This window comes from Peromyscus maniculatus, chromosome 20 (assembly GCF_049852395.1).
Source record: "Peromyscus maniculatus bairdii isolate BWxNUB_F1_BW_parent chromosome 20, HU_Pman_BW_mat_3.1, whole genome shotgun sequence".
Taxonomy (NCBI): Eukaryota; Metazoa; Chordata; class Mammalia; order Rodentia; family Cricetidae; genus Peromyscus; species Peromyscus maniculatus.
The window spans coordinates 22430431-22455838 of NC_134871.1; positions in this window are offsets into that span (position 1 = coordinate 22430431).

Sequence of the window (25408 nt, forward strand, 5' to 3'; positions counted from 1 at the left end):
TATTGTGTGTGTCCAGGGATGTGTCACATCAGGGATCATACCTCTAGAGTTGCCGATGTGTACCATTCTGGGAACGTCATTTCTGAAACCTAAAAGATTCTTTATACAATACCTGTATTGATTTTAGCAAATGGCCCACAGTATATTCTCCATATTACTCTGAAGAAGTTGAATTATAAGTGGTAGAAATGGGGCTGCAGATATGGCCTAGTAGCCAAGAGCAGTTGTTTATCTTACAGGGGACCTGAGTTTGTTCTTCAAACCCCGTGGGGATGTTCACAGCCATCTCTAATTCCAATCCATGGGATTCATGACCTCCGTCTGCACTGCACGTACATGGCACATAAATGCAAATAAAACACTCAACCATGAATAAAAATAATTTTTTAAAGAATGATATAAATGAATTCTAAGAGAATGCCTGTCAAGCAGCCTGAAAGTTAGCAGATGGGACAATTTGGGGTTTTGTTTCCCTTTTCCTCCTTCTGTCTGTCTGTCTCTGTGCACACGCGCACGTGAGCGCACACACACGCACAGTCTTCTTAGAGCCAAGATAGGAGGAAGCTACTATCATTTCAAACACATGAGATTTTATGGTATGTAAAACAATCTTCCGTATTTTTTACACACCTACTAGGTACTAATCATACATTTGGAAGTTAATACATATTTACTGAGGGGCTATGAGACATACTATACTTGCAATCAGTGTTAAGCAAAAGAACTTCTGTTTCTAAATCTCCAAACCAGGATATGAAATACAAGATAAAAGACAGCATTGTAAAGAATTGTGTCACCAATTATTAATTGAAAACTCCTCAGTAGAGCATGTTCGTCTTGTGTGTTTTAAATAATAATTTTTAAGCCTGACTTGAAGAAACCTGAAGTGCTTGTGAGAATGGTAGCCGAAGTGTGTTTTCTGTGGGGCTACAGGCATCCTGAGAAGTTTGGGCCGCACGGCTTATCAGCCGCGGCGCATCTCTCTCTCTGAGTCTGGGTGTTGTTAATCAAGATAGATGGCGCACCAGTTAACGCTGCTGTTAGTGAGACCGTGGCAAAGATTAGAAGGTTATCGCACAGATATAAACAGGAGTTCTGGGATTCTTATCTAACATATGAAATTAACAACTAATAGGTATCTCTCTTTGATAGTTGACTTGATGGAGTGTGTGTGGATAAAAGTCAGCAAGTGAACAACTTGATTGTCTGCTGAATTAATAGAACGGAAGAACTTTAAATGGTTCTGAAAGCTAATTTGATTCAGGAGCCTTGGTGAGGTTCCAGCTCTCTTGTGTGAGTGGCAAATAAAATGCTGGCAGTTCATTCCGAGTGAAATCACTTGGAATAAAAACAATCGTATGTAAAAATGGTCTTTTCAAGGAGGCAGCACTAAACTTATGAGTATGTTCATATTATCCTCCAAATAAACGCTGGAAATTAAAATAAAGAGAAACTGCCCTTTGGGTCGGCCTTAAATCCACAGTCATTTCCGTCTCTCACATCCGTCGTGACAGACATTTCATTTATTTGTATTTACTCCCCTAACGGTTTTTTTTCCTTTTCTAGGCCCATTTAAATTTCGATTGCCAATAGAACTTGGATATTTCAACCCGTGGTGGCAATTTTTAGATTCTGTTGCGGTATTAGAAACACAGCATGGGGAGGGACGGTACTGGGAAGTTCACCTCCAGTCATGTGACCACTCAGCTCCAACACCCCAATTTCCCCTCAACCTCAAGCTATTTGCACTTTGAGGAGCCAACACAGTTTCGTCCTCATGCTTCAGTTTTCTTCTCACTTGAACTCCCTTGGACCGTAGGTAAAAGCCCTCCTCCTCGGGAGAGCTCTTTCCAGCTGCCAGTTCCCACCAGCCACGGCCCCAAGACTGGCACAGCAGCCTCTGCTTGTCTCCCACAGTGTGTCCCATCATCGCCCACACTCAGCTGAGCAGGCAGAGTGGCTCCCCGGGGATTAGAAAAGATGGGAACGGAGCGCGATGGCTCAGCAGGCGCCACTTCCTGTGCCTAGCCAAGCGCCTGCTGCAGACATCCTGGTCATCACTGTTGACCAAATGACAGCTGAGGACAGGGAAAACGCATTGCAGACCAAATCCAAAGTCAAGATGAACCTCCGCTTTGCAGTCTACCAGCGCCTACCAGTCTACCGGGGACTCGCTCCAGAAAAGAGGTGAAAACATTAGGCCCCAGATGTCCACCTCCTTGCTCAGCTCATGTTTGGGAGGACATGTTGGTGAGGACATGTTGGTGAGGACATGTTACTAAAGCATACAGGCAAGTAACAATATATGTACTCAAGAGATTGTATTTGGGAATATATGTCTGTACAACTATATATAACTCTATATAACTATATAACAAATATATATATATATATATATATATACTAACAATTGATGAAAAAAGAGGCCATGAATTTGAAGGAGAGCAGGAGGGGTATATGATATGAGAGGGTTTGGAGGGAGGAAAGGGAAGGAGAAAATTTTGTAATTATAGTACAGTCTCAAAAATAAGCAATCAAAAGTCAATTAGAACGTGTGTGTGTGTGTGTGTGTGTGTGTGTGTGTGTGTGTGTGTGTGTATGAGAGAGAGAGAGAGAAAACTACCACAAATGAACCTGTGTATACGAAAACTTTTTTTAAGTCCCAAAACTTCCTGCTCCATTTCTATTTTTCTCTATAAAAACCTATCACCTAACTTGTCCGTGCACCCTGAATTAACTAAGCCTCATCTCTCACTGAATTTAAAAAAATCAAATCATGATTTCTAAAATTTCAGTGTCTATTTAAATTCTAGTTGAAGTAATACAGGGAGGTGATACCAAATGGTGAGGTTCCTCAGTTTGCCTGGTCTGAACCCTCTCCAGTCACTGCTGATATCAATATGTTAATAATTAAAAGGTGAGGGACAAAGACACCAAACATCAACTGTGGTCACCTCTAATCTGCACATCGCTGCCCTGTCTTCTCGCCTATGTCTTTCGGTATTTTCCAAACTCTTGAAAATAAAAATTTGGGGGCTAAGATTGTAGCTCAGGGAACCTTTGCCTAGCATGTATGGAGCTTGAGTTCTCATCCCCACAACCACACACATGAAAAACAAGATCACTGTCACGTACTCTTTCTACAAACAGAGCAATGTGTTACTTGAATTTCTAAATGGTCCCTGGCATTTGGTACATACTAAAAAGCTCCTTGTTCTCTCACAGTTCATATTCTCGAATCACAGAGGCCCTGACCATTTCTTCTTTGCACAAAAGAAAAACATGAGTATTGGCAGCAGCCTGTAATGATAAAAATTCTGTATTTTCCATTTCCTAATTTGATGATCTTGAAGTATTTACATGATTTGTGTTACCTCATGTGGGAAAAAAAAAAGACAATTTCATCCACTCCAACTCAAATATTTTGTATTTCCCCACAAGTGTAAGAAACATTAGTTCTTTCTTGGTTTGTTACTTTCCTAGAGAGAATCTTGGTGGAGAGAAGGAAGAGGAGAGTCCTAGCTTGGGCAGAAGTACCTAATGCTGCCTAAGGGGGAGGGCAGGTATGATTTGGCTTGAACAAGTAGACAAGGAATTGCAAGTGACTGCACAGGAAACATCTTCCACAAAAGTTTTCATAGCCTTTTCCAAACTCCTTTTTTTTTCCTCATCAACCCTTAAATTCTTCAGCTGAAGATTCTCTAATTACAGAAACTCTAATAGTTTTCATCTCTGGGAAGATCACCTCAGGATCTCTAACTATGTAGACAATCAGATCAATGAATGCTGTCATCCCACAGAGGTCGCTGCTCTGCCACTCTGAATCTCCCTGCCTGCAGAGTCACATGACCCGCCACACTTGTGAAGAATTCTGAGGTTAGTGACTGGCCCAAAGCCACGCCATCACTACACACTCAAAGATGAAGCTCGGACATTCTGATTATGCTTGACCGTCTGTCTCTCAAATAGAGTCAAGACTGGCCAGACAAGAAGGAGATTTAGGAACACCTACAGACCCATGGAAGCCTCATGTCTGAGAAGAGCTTTTTAAAAACATTTATTGGCATCCTAGAATCACTGAGCAAAACAAAACTAAAAACAAAGAAGCAGCTAAACATACAAACCATATGAATAAGCCAGGTAAAAGTGAGGTGAAAACCCTCGGTGTGTGTTTGTACAACTCTCAGAATAAAATATGGTCTTTCATCATAAGTCAGAGTCTGTTAAATTTATACATGGTTCAAATATTCTAAGGAGTTTGCTGCTCCGAGACTCCTATCCTAAATCTTTCTGTATATGAAGAATCTTTTTGGCAAAGCAAATGCCATGATTTATGGTTTAAATATTTTCAAAATATTCAACTCAGTTACAGCAAAATAAAGCCAACGTTCATTCTTTCCTAATAAAAGATATTGCAATGAAATACAATGAGTTACAATTATTATGAATTAGTGGCTAGCATATGACTTTTTCATATTTCGTATAAAATGTTTATTACAAAACATATAATTTTAGATTAAGTCTAAATCTCATTGTCATTATTAGCCCCAATTCAGCTGACTTACTTTTACCAAAAAGAATAAATTGAAATCCACATCAACGTTATTAAATAACACTCAAAACAAGAGAATATTAGAGCTTCAGAAGAGGTGGATGGATCCAGAAAATGGCTCAGTTGGTAAAGGTGCTTGCAGCCATGCTTGGTAGAGTCTGATCTGTAGGACCCACATGATAGAAGGACAACAGACTCCCACACTATCATACTTACATGTAATGGTTAGAACGCGAATGGCCCCAACAGGCTCATATGTTTGAATACTTGATCTGACCTCAGGTTCAATTCCAAGGATACAAATGGTGGAAAGAAAGAAACTATTCCTAAGAGTTGTCCTCTGCATCCATACCACAGTTGTGGCACAAGAACACACCCCTCACACACAAACTATTGTTATTTTTTGCTCTTTTGGAAGCCCACCACCCAGCTCCCAAATATATCACACACAGAGGTTTATACTTAATTATAAATGTCGGGCCTAGCTTAGCCTGTTGCTAGCCAGCTTTACTTAACTTTAAATTATCCCAACTAGCTTTGCCTTTGGGCTTTTATCTTTTCTATTCTTGTATACCTTTCTTGGTTTCTGACTCCATGGCTTGCTGTGTAGCTAGGTGGCTGGCCCCTGAAATTCTCCTTCTTCTCTGGCTACTTCCTTCTGCCCAGATTTCTCCTACATATTCTCTCTGCCTGCCAACCCCGCCTATCCTCTCTCCTGCCTAGCTATTGACTGTTCAGTTCTTTATTAGACCATCAGGTGTTTTAGATAGGCAAGGTAACACATCATCACTAAGTTAAATAAATGCAACATAAACAAAAGTAACACACCTTAAAACAATACAAACAAATACACCAAGTAAACAAAGGCTAAAAAAAAAGAATTTTTTGAAAAAAATTGTTTCCCATTAGTTTTTGTCTTCTTCCTCTCACAAAGGTGCTCTACACATTTGTTGTAACTTAAGAGGCACTATGAAACAAGCAAGCAAACATGTATCTAAACAGTTTGTGAATGAATGTGTGTGTGGCTTCTTCCCAAAATACTTCAGTATACTATCAAGTCTGTGCATGGAGGTTTGAATGAAAACAGCCCCCAAGTTTGAATTCCTCAGCTGGTGGAATTGCTTGAGAAGGATTAGGAGGCGTGGCCTTATTGAAGGAGGTATGTTACCAGGGGTAGGTTTTGAGGTTTTGAGATTTCAAAATCTGAGTAATTCCCAGTTGTCTCTCTTTGCCCCATGCTGGTGGGTCAGATGTTGGCTCTCAGCTACTGTTCCAATGCCATGCCATGCCTGCCTGCCTGCTGCCATGCTTCTCACCATAATGATCATGGACTCTAGCACTCTGAAACCATGAGGCTAACAGATGTTTTCTTTTATAAGTTGTCTTTGTCATGGTGTCTTATCACAGCAATAGAAAAGTAACTAAGATAGTATAATGATTTTAAAATGTACACTTACGCAGACTTCTTTCCTAATAACATCACTGTAAGATAGAAACTCCTGAAACAGAGCCAAACAAATCTTATTCATAGTAGTGGTAATGTTGTTATCATTATTTTCATAATCATTAGAGTGATAATGAAGAACACTAGACCCATAAGAGGTAGCATTTTCCTGGGATCAGGCTGGCAGAAAATAGAGGCAGGAAGGCCACAACCTCGAGTTCCGCCTGAGTTAGAGTGAAAATCTGTCTCATAAACAATGAAAAAGCAGAAAGAGGAAGAAGAAGAAAAAGGGGGAGAGGTTATCAGTTACAACTTCCTTCTCTCCCATCTTCTTCTTGTCTCTTTTCTTTTCTTTTTCTTCTCATATAAGACAAGGGATGTCTTTCCAAACCTCTAAACCAATGGGGCTAAGAAAATCTCCAAATTCCCTGAGGAAAATGGGGAATGATCATTTCTCATGTTAACTCGTAAAAACAACAGTAATCTACCTTACTTGGGTGGCTGTGAGAATTAAATAGGTTAAGTCCCATTCATAAAAACATCAGAAATACACAGATCTCATAGTAAACCCTCAATAATGTTGGTTCTCTATAACTATTAGTCATGAATAGAAGCTCCAAGCTCTTTTTGAAAAAAAATAATTTTGTTTCTGGCGTGTAATTACTTTTAGACTGTGATCTAAGCATTAAAATAACACAAAATAATAATGGACAATAATTTCAGTAACCACTTCACTACTGTACTTCTTACACAGTAGTGAAGAAAATCTGGATCCTGATGTTTCAACATTCAAAACTGTGATTGTTGGGTTATCTTTTATGTCTCAATTCTCTGATGACAAAGGTTAACTATTTTATGACCATTTCCCAGACTTACAACCCAACCTGACAAATAATCAGTGTTGTACCACTGACTAGTCTCCATTAAATGCCCTGTGCAAGCACTGTTCTAGGCAATTTGCCCTGTGTACTTTCTAATCCTTTCAGCTGCACTCCAAAGTGTCTTTATTGCCACCACACACAAAGGAACCAAGAGAGAGGTACAGAAAAACTAAATAACTCTCTCAAAGCACAAAGTCAATATCCAGAGACCACAGGGGATAAGAAACTCCCTGGCAGATGATTGGTTTGGCCTTCTTATTGTTCATACTTCAAGAACATTCTGAGAACCCATAGAGAAGCTAGACTTGTTTCCCATGCTTTGCCCTTGGTAGCACGTGGTCTCTACAGGTTTGAACAGATAGCCCAGTTCTGGGACATGAGGGACCTTTAGAAATTGGCACCTAGCTGGATGGAGGTGCTGGGTTCCTGGAGGGGTGGGGAGAGACCTTATGATCTTAAACGACTCAAGACTGTAGCAGATCTCACTGCTTCCAGATTCAAGAAAGTTCTTACTACATCCATGGCCCACTTCTCTTACCATAACTTCTCCACCATTATGGACTCTGTCCTTTTAAACAATGAGTCAAAATAAACCTTTCCCCCCAATGAAATACATTATCCAGGTATTTTATCGCAGTGAGGAAATGAATAGCTAAAATAACAAGGAGGTGATAGATTCTTGGAGTCCAAGGTCCAGAGGCCTCCCTGCTAACATGCTACCAAGGACAAAGCACAAGAAACAAGTCTAGCTTCTCTATGGGTTCTCAGAATGCTCTTGAAGCATGAACAATAAGAAGGCCAAACCAATCATCTGCCAGGGAGTTCCTTATCCCCTGTGGTCTCTGGATATTGACTTCCAAAATAAAGTAAGAAGTCACACTTGGAATTTTCATCTCAGGAAGGATACTGAACCTGAGGACTTCTTGTAACAGTTAACGATGATGTCAAGGTGAGTAGGGTAGAGCTACCCAACATATGCTGGTAGGGAAGCAAATGTTATGAAGCACATCTGGTGCGACACAGAAATTAAAAGGCCAAGCATGCATCATCTCCATTCCCAAATAACAAGCTTTATGTTTTTTTCTGGAACTGTTATTTGTAAGTGTTGTGGGATATTTTGATCACACTCTGGCACTCCAAAAACTGCCAATGAACTTTACTTTGAATAAGATGATGGGGCTAGCTACTAGCTGACAAGATTTAGCCCTAGAAGTTTTGGAGGACATATAGAGAGACATAGGAAGTAGCAGGGAGGGGTTTAGAAAGATTCTCAGCCTTTTTGGATAGAGGAAGGAGAAAGAGAGGAGGTCATTGGTTGCTTTGCTGCCACTTCTCTGTCCATTCAGTTTTTTACCCTGATACCTGACTCCTGGGTTTTTATTGATAAAGAATAATTAGATAAATGCTTCATCTGGTGCCCCATGTTGGGTGCCAAATGTAGCAAGTACCAGTTGGGACCACCAGGCCACAAATAACAACATGGAAGCTTATTATTAATTGTAAAACTTGGCCTTTAGCTAGGCTTGTTTTTAACTAGCTCTTACAGCTTAAATTAACCCTCATTTTTTAATTCTAGGTTCTGCCACATGGCCTGTTACTTCATCTCTGCACTATGCATCTTGCTCTCCTCCATGTCTAACTGGCAACTCCCCGGGTGTCTAGATTCCTTCTCTTCTTCCTTTCCCTTCCCAGAAATCCTACCTGTCCTTTTCTGCCTAGCTATTGGCCATTCAGCTTTTTATTATACCACTCACAGCAACACATCATCACACAATGTACAAATATTCTGCAATATGTAGGTATTCAGAAGGCTAAAAATATAGACCAGGAGCAGAGAACATGCTCAATATATATGAGACTCTAGGGCCAATTTCTAGCACCAATCAGCAAACAATTTTTAAAAAGTGTAATTCCTATTCACATCTTAAAATTTGATATTTTTTATAATAGTGTTCTTATTGAGTGCTTGCTTACCCTGCATTTCTTATTGGGCTAAATGCTCTGAATTCAGTTTTTAAAAGTTATCAATGGGCTGGAGAGATGGCTCAGAGGTTAAGAGCATTGACTGCTACTCTTCCAGAGGTCCTAAGTTCAATTCCCAGCAACCACATGGTGGCTCACAACCACCTATAATGAGATCTGTTGCCATCTTCTGGCCTGCAGGGACACATGCAAGCAGAACACTGTATACATAATAAATAAATAAATCTTTTTTTAAAAAAAGTTATCAATATTCTGCAACCTCTCAGTAAAGAATATATCCCTATTCCTGTTTGGCAGTGAGGAACTGAGTTATAGCTATACAGAGTTGGTGATGTACACATATAATTCCAGCACTGAAGAGAAGAAAGCAGGACTCTGAGTTGGAGATGAGCCTGGGCTACACAGAGAGAAACTGACTCAAAATAAAAAAGTAAGAAACAAGTAAGATGCTGAGTCCTTTACACCTCAAGGAACTTGACATGACTAAGAGCACTGAGGGAAGGAAGAAATGACAGACGCCTTCACAATAAGAAAGCTGGGGTCTAAGCCAGGCAGTGGTGGCTCACACCTTTAATCTCAGCACTCAGAAGGCAGAGGCAGGAGCATCTCTGTGAGTTAGAGGCCAGCCTGGGCTACAGAGTGAGACCCAGGAAAGGTGCAAAGCTATACAGAGAAACCCTGTCTCAAAAACAAAAAAGGAAAAGAAAAAGAAAGCTGGGGTTTGTGGACTAGGCTCTCAGATGAAAAAAGTCACAGCATGGCAATGTTTGTTCTAGAGAGTTGAATAGAGAGGCAGGGTTTCTGCATACACCTGAACAAAGAGGCAAGCTTATTCCACAGAGATAAACAAGGAGGGGTTTATGAGATATGGCTGGCTCAAGGAGACAGGTTTAGCTAACCCTGGTAGGCACAGTCTCTATAGGGGATAAATATCTTTAGGGGGATAAAGCCATGGTGGTCATTTTCTGCACACCTGATCAACATCTACACATGGACCAGAGGAAGGCTTTGCTATGCCTCTGAGCCTTACCCTGGGCAGGGTGGGGGGTTGCTATTTTCCACAGATCCTTGACATGTGTGATCCTTGACATGGCCACGGCATGCTCCCCGCAGTAAGAACCTTCCCTAGGTTCACATATTGAATAAATGGACTCGTTTCTGGGCCCTTTGACCACTGGACTTCACTGAAAACAAACTCGTACCCCTACCTTTTATTACCACTTATCAGTAAAATCAGCTAAACATGAGCTTTGAACACAGTGTTCTCCTTCCTTCCTTCTTCCTTCCTTCCTTCCTTCCTTCCTTCCTTCCTTCCTTTTTCCTTCCTCCCTCCCTCCCTCCCTCCCTCCCTCCCTCCCTTCCTTCCTTCCTTCCTTCCTTCCTTCCTTTTTCCTCCCTCCCTTCCTTCCTTCCTTCCTCCCTCCCTCCCTCCCTCCCTCCCTCCCTTCCTTCCTTCCTTCCTTCCTTCCTTCCTGCTGAAGGGCCACTGAGGACATGAAAAGTTCTCTGTAAAAAGAAAGAGCCGCCACATGTTTCTGACAGGCTGGAGACCCAGCTGGAAGGCACTGCTTGGCATTCTAGCTTTGAAAGGCCAAGTTTCACAAAGTAAAACCTCCACTTTGTGTGTGTGTGTGGAAGTGATTAGTCATTTAATACTGGGAGCCCTACCTGGAACACATTTCTTAATACATTTTTCCCCATGCATGATGTCTTTCCACAATTTATTGCCACATTTTATTAAACTCTTGTTACCTAGCGTGTAATTGGAATCATCACTGATACATGAAACACGAGTACACAAATCTGAAACAGAGTGGAGGCAGGTCAAAAAAAAAGTCCCAGCAAAGCTAATTTTGAAAGTGGAGGAAGACAGAGGCTGTAGTATAATGAATTGCTGCACACTTCCAGCCCGGGGCACCTTCTCCCAGAAAGAAAATCATCTTTTTTTCCCCAACACCCACAAAAAAAAAAAGAAACCTGATTCTCTGCGAACAAGAAATGATGAAGTAAAATACTAAAAAGTCAACAAAAACAGCACTAGGTGGCTTTCCACAATGGGTGCCTTCCCATGCTTCGGCTCTCCGGCAACGGCAGCTCTACCACAGGTGAAGCACAGAGGGAACTTTAGCTTTCATTTTCCAGGGCCACTCCGAGGAGGAGACAGCCTGGCTTGGATTTTTCTTCACTAGCTCTGGAGTAGTTTGGACTTTTTGTCCTAAAATGTTAACCACCTCCTGCCCTCTGTCCCTTTCTAGACGCTAAGTGAAACACTTGCCACAGACCAGAAACAAAATGCTTCATGAATTAAATGATAGATAAATAGTAAATCTAAAAGTGAGTTTTAAAAAAAAAAAAACACTACTAAATAAAGCACTGTGGATCTTGGTAGGACCCTTTCACGGCAAATTAGGTCCTGTGCTACTTTTGTGAAGGAAGAGATCGTCTCTTTTCTAGTTTCAGGCTTGTAGAATGTTTTCCTGAATTCACTGTCTCTTCCTGCTTCATCAGATTACAGCCTTATTTTCCCCCCAGTGCATCCCATCGATTTCCAGGTACATGCAGAGGCCACACTAGAACCCCATAGTGAAGGCACTGTCACATGTGCACAGAAAATATGGCACTTGTTTTACAGAAAAGCAGGCCAAGATCAGCAATAAGAAATGAAATGAAGAAAATGAAGGTGTTTTCCACAACTCCCATTGTCACCAGGTACAAGCATTCGTATTTTCTAATTACCATGTTTATTATCATCATCAAAACAATAAATATTAATTATTATCCATTACTTAAGCATGGCTAGCTGAGTATAAACTATTATACATTTTATTACTAATTGTCATCTAGGTATATATGAAGATATATCATCAAATTTATGTCTTATCAAGGTTTTATGGTATCTTAAAACATAGATACTAAAATGAACACATTTATATGAGAAAATATACAAAATATTGAATTAGTAAATGAAAATATCTAAAGCACAATTTCCCATCTACAAATATTCATCATTATTTTTATTCTATATTATGAAAACTATAATCATCAGAGACAGGTTAAGGTGAAGAACCAGTGGACAAATACTTGCTCTGTGCACCAGAGCTGGGCTCTCACACCAGAGGTGGCTCTGTGTATCAGGGCTTGTTAGAAGTACATAGTCTGTCGTGCTGAACTTGAGAACCAGAAACAGTCTGCTCAAGAAATAAGCACTGAGAAAACTGGGGGGCAAATGTTGTAAAGAAATAGTCAGGGAAAGAGGGAGAAAGCATCTCTGGAATCATCGACCCTGAGATGGTCTCAAGGTCTCTTCATGGAAACGGCACTTGAGGTAAGACCTAGATCCCAAGAACAGAACATTCTGTACAATAGGAATAGTCTCCAACAGACGCACTGAGGTAGGACGAGCTTGCAGTATTTGACCAGTGTTTCTGAAATGTGCTGAGCTGGAGCCGTGAGAGAGAAAGTTCAAAAGCTGTAGGGGATTGGCTCAAAGAGGACTTTGTGGGGCAAGGGTTCTCTTCTGGGGGCAATGGAAATGGTTTTAAACAGAATCCTGGGTCTGACTGGCCAGCATGAAAGTCCATCCTGACCTCTGTGCCAACCTGGCCTCTGAGAGGACAGGCAATGAGGTGGGGCTGGTAAGAAACCTAGCACAGTTGTATAGGCAAGAAGGGCTGCCAGCTCCGAGTCCGGTCCTGCCTGTGCAGATGGTGTGTGGTCAGCAGCGAGATGCATTAGAAAACAGAGGTAGAACCTGCTGCCAAGTAAGACATGGGAAGGAGGGAGAAAGAAGAATCGATTCTCAAGCGACTCCTGCTGACAATTCTACCCATAAGAAATCGCTCTCTTATCTATTATAATTAACATGGTCATTTTCTAATATCTTAGCTTTGGAAAATACCCACCATTTACTCTGTATCAGAGATCTTACATATACTATCCCAATTAAGTGTCATTAATTAAGTTACCTTATAGGCTAAATATATGCTATAAATATATGCTATTAATTATATCTCTTTCATTCTCTGTTAGTTTTTCGAGACAGGGTTTCTTTCACTGTGTAGATTTGGCTGTCCTGTAACTCTCTCTCTGTAGATCAGGCTGGACTTGAACTCACAGAGGTCCACCTGCCTCTGCCTCATGAATGCTGGGATTAGAGGCATGCGCCACCACTGCCCGGTAACACTCTCTTTTTTATAAGTAGGGAAATAGAATTCAGGACCAAGTGGCTTGTTCAAATTCACACAGCTTGCAAATGACTTAACGGGAAAACAAATCAAATCTAGGTCTGAGACAATCAAGCAAGTGTGGAAGCACCCTGGAAGTCTATGGCAGACTTACACACATTGATTCAAATAACTGTGTATATTTGGTTTGTTTGAGAGTGTCCCTCCTAGTAATAATAATGCCATCAACAATCATGGGCCACACACGTTAGACTTCTGTGGCTATTTCCTTAATTTCCTAAAGATACCTTAGTACTTCTGCATGCATGCCATGGCCAGGGAGCATGCAAACACATACATTCACACATACACACACACACACACACACACATACACACACACACACACACACACACACACACACACACACGGATAGATAAATAAGAAATGAAGGAAATAGGTAAATGTGCTAATTACTTCTTATACTTGGTAATGTGCATTTACTTGAGTTAAATTGATTATTTGAAATCCTGTGCTTATTATGAATGTGGTTGTCATAACACTCAGGGTCAGTTCATATATAATTCTTGGGTTTCATATATTGATTATTTTCACATTGTGGTAGAAAATTTTGAGGAAACTTACAGCAAAGAATGTGTAAAATATGTCTGAGTGCATATAAATCTGGTTGTGTCTTTTACTTCCCTTCATATCATACCAACGTTAGAGATAAAAATTCTTTGAGCTCCAAGTGTTGCCTCTAAAAATTACATAAATGTCATGTCATTGTAACTATGAATTTAATGTTCTAGAGGAAACCATACTCAGCCTGATTTTTTTTTACTTAGTATGTAATTTTTCTGGCCTGGAATCTTGCAATACTCTTTCATGTTATATTTTTTAAACTTTCTATGGGACTTGGTTAGAAATAAATCTCTCCTAATTTTGCCAGGTCAAAAAGAATTCTCCTTTCTCAGGCCCTTCAACGTGTCTTCTCATGTCTTTGTCACTTATGGGTCTTGCTTCTGTTCTACTTACTCTGATCTCACATTTAGGATCATGAACTATTTTAGCCTAAATCCCTATCCCTTATCCCCACCCCAATGGCAATACTTTCTTTTATCTTCTAGGAAATGTCTTAATTTTTTTTCTCCAGAATAGTTTTTGCTTATGTGTTTTATTTACAATTTGTAGTCCATATGCCAGGTCTCTTATTACATTCGGGTTTGCTTGAATGCTTGCTTTCTGGCACATAGCATCTCATTTTAAAACTAGCTTTCCATAGTTATCGGAAATTAAATGTATCATGCAGCATATGCTTGTTTATCCTGATAAATGCCTTTCAAAACTATGTTCTTCCTATATATCTTATAAATTCCTACCATGATAATATATTTTCCCTCTTTTTATTAATCTAAAAGTGAAGACAAAGCAATTGAATATGTTGTTTCTATAAACTGAGTTGGCTGAATTTTCTCAGCCCCATTCATTTTCTTCTTCTATAAAATCCTAATGCAGCAAAATACTCTATATAAATTAATGATATCCAGTAAATAGTTCTTCAAACTGGAGGGAATACATGCAAAGTGAGAGCTATGGGAATTTTCTGAAAGAAGGTGATTCCTATCCTGAGATCAAAATGATGAAGAGATGTTATTCAAGAGGATGCGAACCGAGGAAATTTCAAAGTCTATGTGGCATGGACAAGAGAGCAAGTGTAGAATATAAGAGATACACACACAGAAGATCGGGACCTCTAAATCACTGCACTCATTCTTTGCTCTGCCTACAAATTCACCATACACTGTGAACTAACATTTCAAAACAATGTGTTGTACTCCACACTAATCCTACAAGGCACTCCATGTAAAAAACTGAGTCCCATCACCAAACAAGCTCAGGAAACATTACGTTTCATAATCCATCCCCCTTGGGTAGACTCCCAGTGAACAAACAATACCACTAAAAACCTAGAGAAAAACCTATTGCAAAGACAGTTGCTGACCCCAGTTTAGAATTTTCCACTACTTGTCTTTACTGTCTATTCACATCCTATGACAGTTCTGGGAAAAGATGTTGGGAAGTGTTGCTGGATTTGATGCAGAGTTAGTGAAGGCTTTGGCTAGAGAAGAGACATGATGAGATTCACATTTGTGAAGATTTACACTAATACTGTGGAACAGGCAGTGGAAGCAAGAGCAGCAAACAGAACGTTAACAGTTACCTTCCTAATCCAAAGCAGAAATGTAACTGTGGTCCTAGAAGAACCGGTAATGTCCTAGCATCACCGCGGAATCTTAGAGAGTGGGAAGGGGAGGGATAAACAGCATTTGAGGTTTAGGGGGACAACAAAAGAGCCCTGGCTGCTTTCTCTCCCCGTATGCCCAGATAATATATAAAGCCCATTTGCAGGAGAACTGTGGCCAGAACTTCAACCTTCAATTTTGTCTCTTCAAATTTCTTGCAGCAAAGAATCTCAGAACACTCCTGGTTGTTTCCCGGTCTTTAAATTGGATAAAGGGCAATTCTGTCCTTTGTGTGTGTTTCCTCCGCCATTTCCAAGCACATTTATTCCGGAATTGTCCCTTCCATTTTTCTTTAAGAGAGTTATCTTATTTTTGTTCCTTAAGAGTTTGATGTTTTCTTTAAGAGAGAACAGTCCTGTGGCTAAATAGCCCAGGTTACAAAGATGTCGAAGTCCATTTTATTTTTCTAGTCAGCTCCGCCAAGCTTTTTCAATATTGCTCTGGCTCCAGTTGATTTACCTTTAGTCTTCATACTAAAAACTGGAATGTTTCCTACATAAAATTGATTTTCCTACTGCTCACCTCCAGCCATTCATTCAGAAAAACAATCAATATATCCTAATAAAGGGTTAAGGAGAGCCACTGAACCATTACTGTCTTATTAATTCCATTTCATTATTTTTATAAATTCAAGGTCTCTTTTGTCTATTGCTTTCTAATAGTAAATAAATCCCTTAACAAAATATACTATAAGCTATAAGGAAATGAATTGGGTAATTTCATTTAAGACAAAATTATCATTATAATGTTTTTATGCTAAGAAGTGTACAGATTGTTTTTAAATGTCCTTACCAGAATTTGGGGCAGGAATTAGAGTAAAACATCCTTTTTTTTTTTTTTTTTCAAAATGGAAACTTCTTTTATCCTGACCAGTCTCTGCCTGAAAGAAAATAATATATAATCTAACTTTAAAAGAACACGGTATATTGTGAAATCTATTACGGGAGTCAGTCAGCCCTTAGAGGTCTCCCACCAATAGGCAGTCAACACAAATACCCTTTCCTTTCCTTACTCTTTCCTTACATGCTTTACATAAAATCAACATTCGGTTTAACTTTAAAAACTGTGAGACCTTGATCATTCCCCTTCCTTGATCGCACATTGTCTCTCCTTCTAAAGGAAAATGATCCTCCCACCCATCTCATCTACCTGTGCTGGAGGGAGATGTTATTTTTAGATTGGATAGCCAGGGGAACACACATTTGGAAAACATAATGCTTGAGAGAGAACTGATGGAGTCAATAGTAAGGGGGAAGCTGTCTTGAGGAAAGGCACAAAGGAAGGGACAGAGCATTCAAAGGCAGCAAAGCTAAAGGCCATACAGTCCGTAATTAATACAAGCCTCTATGTGTTCATTTGGGTCTGAGCAGCTGCAGGACCATAGGGCCACGGGAGCTGGGCAGGACCAAAAATGTTCAGCTGCATATGTCCATGCATGTGAAGACCAGAGACCAAAGCTGGGTGTCTTTAACTACCACTTTCCATCTTATATTGTGAACCGGGTGCTCCCTGATTAGTTAGCTCCAGGGACCCTCCTGTTTGTACCCCTCCTCGGCACTGGATTTGTGGACATATACCACTGGGGCAGGCTTTTACATGAGCACGGGAGATCCAAACATTGGTGCTCATGCTTGTAGGACAAGCATTTTACTGACTGAGTCATTTTTCCAGCCGGTTTGAATTTCTGAATACAGAGTATAAAATGAGAGTGTAGACCACCATAAAGCCACCCACCAGGAATCAGATGTTAATCACAGTTCAAGACGGACCTTTAAATGGTAAAATACCATTTAAATAAAATAAACAACAGATTATTAAATGAGTCGCTAGGACACCGGATTGTTTTTCTACCGTGTTAAAGTAACATTTTTTAATATCACACACAGAATTAGTAATCTATGAAGTCATAAAAATATAATAAATAAAGCTTATCTGACATGATCAAAGTTTTTGCTATATTCTCTCATTAGCCTTTGTGAGAAAAAGAAGTAAAGTGTCGTTCAATGAATTGATAATGACAGTTATGTGACTAACTAAAATCATGCTAATCAGTCCAACAGCACAGCATGTGATCTGTATGTTCATCCATATCACATGCTTACCAATTGGCAGAGACCATGAGACTCAATAAGAACTATACCGGTGCTGAAAACCACATATAAAATAAATAACTAGCTAAATTCACTTTAAGGGCTGAGACTGACAAATGTGAAATGGAAACATTATGGCCACTGAGTTCGTCACCTGGGCAAGTAAGTACCTCTTTAAGAGAGAGAGCCTGGGGACTGACAGGTAAAAACTGGACCTTACACTGCATGGGGCTGATAAAGAAGTCTGGTCCAGAGCTCTCCAAGGGTCAGTAGAACATATGGCCAGAAAGGAAAGTTCCAGAGCTCAGTGAAGACCTGCTGAAGCCTGTGGCTGTGGGCTGCCCTCAACCTTGATGGCGCGCATTGGTGATCTGCAAAGGAACTTGGTCTTTGCTTGGGAGTATCTGCTCCTGGCCCAGAGTCAGTAGACGCTGAAAAGGGAGATTTCGTTATGCCCACAAGTGAATCTGCACTTCAGCCTCCATGATCCTGAGCTGCAGCACTGACCAGCACCCTCAGTAAACCTCAGAACTGACTGTGACTCCTTCATCTACCTTCCTCATCTTACAACATACTGCTAAGTAGGAAACACGCAGCTGAAAGAATTCTGGGAAGTGCTCCTCCAACCAACTTAGCACATTTCCCACCACATGGTCACAGCCCCATCCTTGAAAATCCTACACTCATACACATCTCTTTAACCTTGTATTCCTTCTCAATAAGGAGCAAAGCTCCAGTGCAGGTGGGGTTGGGGCGGGAGGTAAGAGCATGTACTATTGTAATTCCTGCAGAGAACCCCTCTTCCATTCCCAGCACTCACACTGGGTGACTTCTAACTGCTTTGTCCTGCTGTGGCCTCTGCAGATACCTGTGCTCTCATGCACACAGAGATACACACTCATATACACAGAATTAAAATAGAGTAAATCTTTTTAAAAAGGCAAACACATGCTTCTAGTTAACATAATAGAGCTATTCTTCATAAAAATGAAAATATGCAAACTCTCTCACCAAAAAAAATCAATAGCAAAATGTTTCTTTATCCATTCTTGGGTAGTAGCTATTGGGTAGTCCTTTTGTCTTCTGACTGAATGCCCCTTTAAATATTCTATCAATTACTTAGATATAATTTTAATCAATATTAATACAATTTTGTTACATGGTAGAGGAGTAGAAGGGAGAAAAGAATTAGTCAATAAATAATAGATTTGTCTCTATAGGAGTAAATAATAAAAACTATATTAATGAATATGGATGTTCCCAATTATATTACAACTATTAAAAATTATGCTATATTCCATATAGTAATATTTATTTGAGATATAATTATAATTATTTGTTTATAAATCTGTGTTCCCACTGGATTGTGAGCATCTCTTTTGTGACAGATACTATATATTGTCCACTGCTGTATCCATAGCAACCAGCACAATGTCTGTCATGTGCTCAATAAATATCTGATGAGCCCTGGATTTCTATAATTTTATCATTAGTTAGGTATAACATTACTATGATGTCTCTCGAGGAATAAAATACTCCTGACAGAGGGTTTTTAGATATTTGACCATCAGCATAAAACAGAAAACATGAGGGATAAAGGCCAGGACCGTGGACATCTGGGACAGAAACATTGACATGCTCATATTCTACGACCTGGGATCCCTATGTATCAGCCTTCAAAAAAACATGGACTTCCAAGAGACAAAGGAGAGGAGGAGGAAAGAAAGCAGATTCTATCCTTTGGATAGATCCCACCAAGCACTAATATCCAGGTCATCTAAGTGAGTGACCTTGGAAATTTTACCTAACTTCTCTGAGCTTCGGGTTCATCTGCTTCAGTGAGAAGCAGAGCCAGAGATTTCCTTGGCTCTTTTCCCACTACAATGCTATGTATAGTCTGCGTTCCTGCTTCTCCACTCTGCTGTTGGAGCCACCTTCAGACTGGGCCAGAATGTGACAGGTCTGACCACCAAAGTCACCAACCCTTGCTTGGTTTGGAAAGAATTCCTTGGTCAGAATTCTGTCAGTTTTAGCGCAAAAGAGGATGACTGGATTGAATCTCTATCCATTCCAATGCACCATATCCCACTACAGGATCAAGTTTCAGGACGTCCATAAGCACTGAGGAAGGGAGGGGCTGCGTGCATTGTAACACGCAGAAACAAGATAATCAAAATACCTAAAACCTCTGAAGAGGAGGTGCAACAGCACTACCTCTGGCTCTAGATGTCCTGGAATAGGTGATGGATAGGGCAGATGTAGAGTCAATGATATGCTGGTTGGTGAACGACTACTGAAGATGGGTCTAAGAAGAGCCCTAACATACAGATCCTGTTGCATATGAACTTTATGTATGAGATTTTCAGAGATTATATCCCTGGTGCCTCCCAAGAACTCAATTAAGTCAGAACTGTAATCCCCTTTAAAGATGAGAGGAAAGACTTTCTCAGTACTGTGACTATAATTTTTACCAAGCATTGCTACAGAAGCAAACAATTTTTCAGTCCATTTAAAATCCTTCAGGATGAAAAAACATAACAAGAGATTCTGTGTGTCGTTTATTTCATCCACGACCCTAGCCTCTTCCTAGAAACAGTCTCCTAAGCCTAAGATTTTCTTCTGTTGGTCATCAGCCTACCTCCTACACTAGCTGTGGTCCCTGAATGTTATATACAGATGTGGATGATGTGGTTTCATAATATACTAGTGTGGGTTTAGTTTTGAGGGTTTTCCTTAAGTGAAAAATGGAATTGTCACCTTGCTTAGTTTTTAAGAATAAATAGGTTATGATGCCTGAGTATGGGATGATGACTAACTCTTATCTATTCGAACTTAAGTTTTTAAGGGCATTGGTGACCCAACTCACCGTTAACTCCAGTCAATTTTGAAATAATTAGACTTCTAGTCCTTTTGCTCACCTGATATTACAATGAAATAGAGATGAGGTGAGGTTGTGTCTGTGTGTTTCCTGTAATGGTAACAAAACACATGAGATTACTTGAAAAGCAGAAAGGTCTATTCCGGTTCACAGTTTTACAGATTGCAGTCCGTGGCCTGTCACCCCTAGTATTTTTAGACCTATGACAAAGGAGTCATCATGACAAGGGAATGTATGTTAGAGTAAATTGTTCACTTCATGGTGACCAGGAAATAGAAAGACAAATAAGAGACCAGTCTCCCACAGCCCCCTAAGAACATATCTGCAATGCCCAGAAACCTCCCAATAGGCACTTTGCAAAGGCACCAAGCTGAGAATGAAGCCCCAATGCATGGAACTTTGGGAAATGCTCCAACTTCATTACTGTCTGTGCATGTCCAAGGCACACATGGCTCTGAAGACCATATTCACTTTGAAAAGTAATGTTTAGTTAAATTTTAGCCACCATTTGTTACTTTATGTCTTTATAAGAATGCTCTGTATCTAGTAAGGGCCTCACCATCTCTCCAAAGCTAGAATATTCTGTTAGCTATGAAGAACTTCAGGGACATAATATAAGTCTACATTAAAAACTATGTTCAATTCTTAAGCACTCTTTGCTTTCAAGTTTTTAGAATCTCATCTGTTGCAAAATGGAGCATGTAGAAGGCACTAAAAATGCTTTATGTGGAGAAAGGACAAAACATTTTTAACAACAGATGGATAATGAGAAGACCTAAGCAGAGTCAGAAAATGGTGTAAAAGAAACAAGAAAGAAGGAAAGGGGAAGTCTCAAGCTTGCGAAAGCAGACATGATGCACGGAACAGAAAAAGAAATAGATAGCATTCTGGAATGGATGGGAATTAAATAAGGTCTTGAGTTTCTTCCAGGTCTCAAATTCCATGGCTTATAACTGTGTCGTTCTAAAATGTTTGGTTGATGAATTCTCTTCAGACCCAGCATGTTTTCCATGAAGAAAGGCTGCAAGTGTTTGCGGGCTTATTCCCAGGCTCCTGCAGAGAAAGGCAAAACTCCCTTTCTGGACCCTACCTGAGCTGGAGCCCATGGTCCCTTTCTTCATGACACGTTGACAGACAGAGTGTGCACAGGCACTCACAGAAGGATACACTGACGTACTTCAAAGCCTGTTGAAGCTCTGGCCCTCTGAGACCAGCATAGAAATGCAAAGCATCCCAGACTCCTCTGCTCCAAATCTCTCCCAGTGAAAAAATGGCATAAAATATTACACACTTCAAACGCTCAGTGTTGTAAACTTCTGGTTCACAAAAACTGTTCACAAATGTGTCCTTCAACAGGAAGCGCTCACCATGAATCTTTCTTCAAGGCAGTGCACATTTTAATGAATGCTAACATGTTTGCAAACATAATGAAAATAGTATTTCCCACAGAGCACTGTGAGGTTATTTGAATAAAATATGTGCCTTTGGACATGAGTGTCTGCCGATGATCACGGTCAGATCTGTGCTTTATTTGTGGATTAGGAGCTGCAGCGGAGTGTGGACATGTGCTTTACGAGAACTGGCTGTGGAAAGCCCTCACCCGCTGACATCTGTCCAGATTGCCACTGGTTCTAAATCTCTGCATCTGAATTTGAGAAGCTGAAACTTTGGCAGAGCAAAAGAGCCATGGGAAAGTCTCGTGAGGTGATGAAATTCAGTACCAGAATTTCAACTATTTTATCATTGTAGGCCAGAGATTGACACAGAAAGAAGACCACAATGGAAATGGCTGTACCACAGGACCCCAACATGCTGGGAAATGGTGACATTTCAATCACCATGGAGCTACTAACCCCCGGGGAGGATCAGCGCTGGTCTCCTAGGCATTCCTCTTGATTGGAAGACACCTTCTTCCCCCTCAGAAGCAGGTTCTGGGTTCCAGGTTTCTCTGAAGCTATACAAGTCTGTGTGTTTGCTCAAGGCACAGAGAAATATGGGCACACGCTCCTTATAAAAACTGCTTCAAATAGGAGTCCACGTTTCTCTCCATATCTCTCGAATTTTAAACACCCTTTATTTACTTCTGTATGCAGCTGGGGGCCCAGATCTTCTTTCCGTAGTTGTTTAATGTCCTTTATAACATGGCCATGACCTACACACACCTACAAGTAGGAACTGCGCAGTAAGGAGCGTAGAAAACTGATATGGCACCCTGAAGCTTCCAAAAAGCAGATCCATTCAGAAATCCTAATAATTTAACACTGTAGAATCTTACCACCAAATGAAGTCCATTTGGCTAGAGTGTTGCCACAGATGGCTGCTGGGCTCCACTCAATCCGGGATTCCAGGCTAACACAGTTATCTTCCATTCATAGTTCCCAGAGTCACTCTGGGTGTCAGCATCCAGCCAGCAGGTCACAGGAGAGGTGTTGTGAGACAGGACTCCCAGGGAGTACATTTCTCTTGCCCACATCTCATTGGCCAATACTTAGTGATGTAGTCAAAGCTGAAGGTGACACTGGGAATTATTGTCCAACTACATGCTAGAAGATTTAATGGATCTCAACCTGGACCTTGCTGGATGTGGTACAAAGTGTTTGGGGCTAGATGGATTTGATCAATGATACATGCAAACTAGTAACAAGTAACATTAATAAACCTTATGATGAATATTAAATTCTGAATATTATCAGCTAATCTTTTGGTTATCCAAAGTAGAATAAATCGGAATACAGTGATAACACAAAACTCAATACATACATTCAGAGCCAGGATCTGTCCATGTTGCTATTCACTGTAACCAAACAATACTACTTGCGGAAAGTGTATAGTCTAACAAACTAGCTTTGGGGCTGGTAAGATGGCTTAGCAGATAAGAATACATCCTGCTCTTACCGAATATCTGAGTTTGGTGCCCAGCACCTGTGCTGGGCAGCTCATAACTGCCTGTAACCCCGGGGAATCTGATGCAACCAGCTTCTAAGGGCACCTGCATACCTACAAACAGAAACACACACTCTCATGCACACATAATTAAACATAAAATTATAAAAATATTTGTAAAATATTACAAAGCCATCAAAAATGAAATAATAAAAATAAAACAAATCACTTCTCAAATTTGGATTCACTTATTTCATGAGTGTGGGTGTTTTGCTTACATGTATATCTATACCCTGCATGCTTGGTGATTATGGAGGTCATAAAAAGGCATCAGATCCGAAGTTACAGATGGCTGTGAGCCACTGTGTAAGTACTGGGAATGGAACCTGAGTTCTCTTTCAGAGCAGCAGGTGCTCCAAACTACCCAACCATGTCTCCAGCCCACTCCCAATAAATTAAAGAAACATCCACTTCAGGCTCAAATTTAGAGGGCCATAGCTTTGTCACTTACAGGTCAAGGAAACTTTGTTCCAGCTGAGCAAGCCAACCTCTCTGTCCGAGGGGAGAAATATACTGCTCCACTCTGCGTCTCAGAGGCTGTTTTAGCTCCTAGAAAGGGGCTTGGGACCAAGAGGCAAACTCCAAACCCACGAGCTGTTCAGTGTGTACAGGAAGGTCACTAACCCATCACCTTCTGAAAGGACAGGCAGCCTGAGATCAAACTCTGGAGTCAGGGTCCATGTGTGAATGAGACTTTGCCAATAGCTACCATGTTACAGGCAACATAGTCTGACTTTCTCTGTGACTCAGTTTCCCAGGCTGGAAATGTGAGGTAATGGTCCTCTTGTCACACCGCTGCTAGATGTAGCAAAAGGACTAATATAAGTCAAAGCAAGGAGACATGGAAAATGAATCCAAAGTGAGCACTCAGTAATTGTTAGCTATGATGAGGACATGCACTTGAGTTCACAGAAGCCAAAGGCAAATCGTGGTTAGAGATGTCCCAGCTGAAGGTCAAGTACTCATCAATATCTTTGGCATGCTTCCCATCCTGTTAGATTATCGTTGCCACTGAAAGTGAACACTCTGCTTTATTCATTGATATCCAAGATTGTAAAACGAAAACTAAGTTTCATAGAGAACTTACTGTTGTCTACATAATTTGTATCCATTTATCCATTGATACAAAGGAAAGTTAGAATATTTTCTGGAAAAATCTTGTTAGATATTAGAGTTTTAATTTAGAGAAAGAGATCTTGTGTTAGAACTGATGCAGTTTTCAAAGGATGGGTATTGTGATTTCCTACACTTTGGGGGAACATCTTTGCATCCCTACAGATACACAGCAGTATCTCACTAAACTTCACTAGTATGATTGGATGGGTGGACGCATGGACAGGCATTAATCTGATTACTAAACTATAGTGCTACATTTGCCTTCCCAATAGATCCCAATAGATCTTTCATCCCAATAGATCCCATTTTTAAAACCCTAAATTCCTTAAAATGTTACTAACTCAAGAACCAAACGGAGTGAATAGAATTAGCAAGGAGGACGCTATTCCAAAATAATGTCAATTTTTTTTTCTTTTTTTACTTTCTTGACTCCCTGATGGTGAAGCAGGCACTTGGTTGCTTAGCACACCTATCTGTTGAATATTCACATTGATGGTGGGGGTAGTGATGCAGAAAACATACAACATCAGATAATCCAAAGTCATTTATATTTGGCTCAGGGATGCTTTGCATAATAATTTTGCAGCTGATTGATCCCCCTGGGTTTGTTTGTGCTGATACTAAAGCAATTTTCGTTTTGAGAAAATACTAACAGAAAATAATGGAGTGCAATGGCTAAATGTATACATAAGCAGTTCCCTCCTTTATTCCTTCCGCAGATCCTTAGTGGCAGCTTACCTGTAAACAAGCGCTGAGATGGGCACTAAGAATGGGAAAGAGAAACGAGCTGTTTGGAGTCACTGTCCCAGAGGGACTCGTGAAGATATGTAATTAAGACTTAGCTAAATGTCATGCTATTCTTCTGAAGAGTGTGCTCTCCATTCCTCTTGCCATATACCCAAAATAACATGTGATTGAATTTACAGTTTACTGTATTTATTCCTAGGTAGAATTCATAAGATACATATATAGTTCTACTACAGTCTAAGATTGGTTTAAATGAGTGTGTGTGTGTGTGTGTGTGTGTGTGTGTGTGTGTAAATTCATTTAGA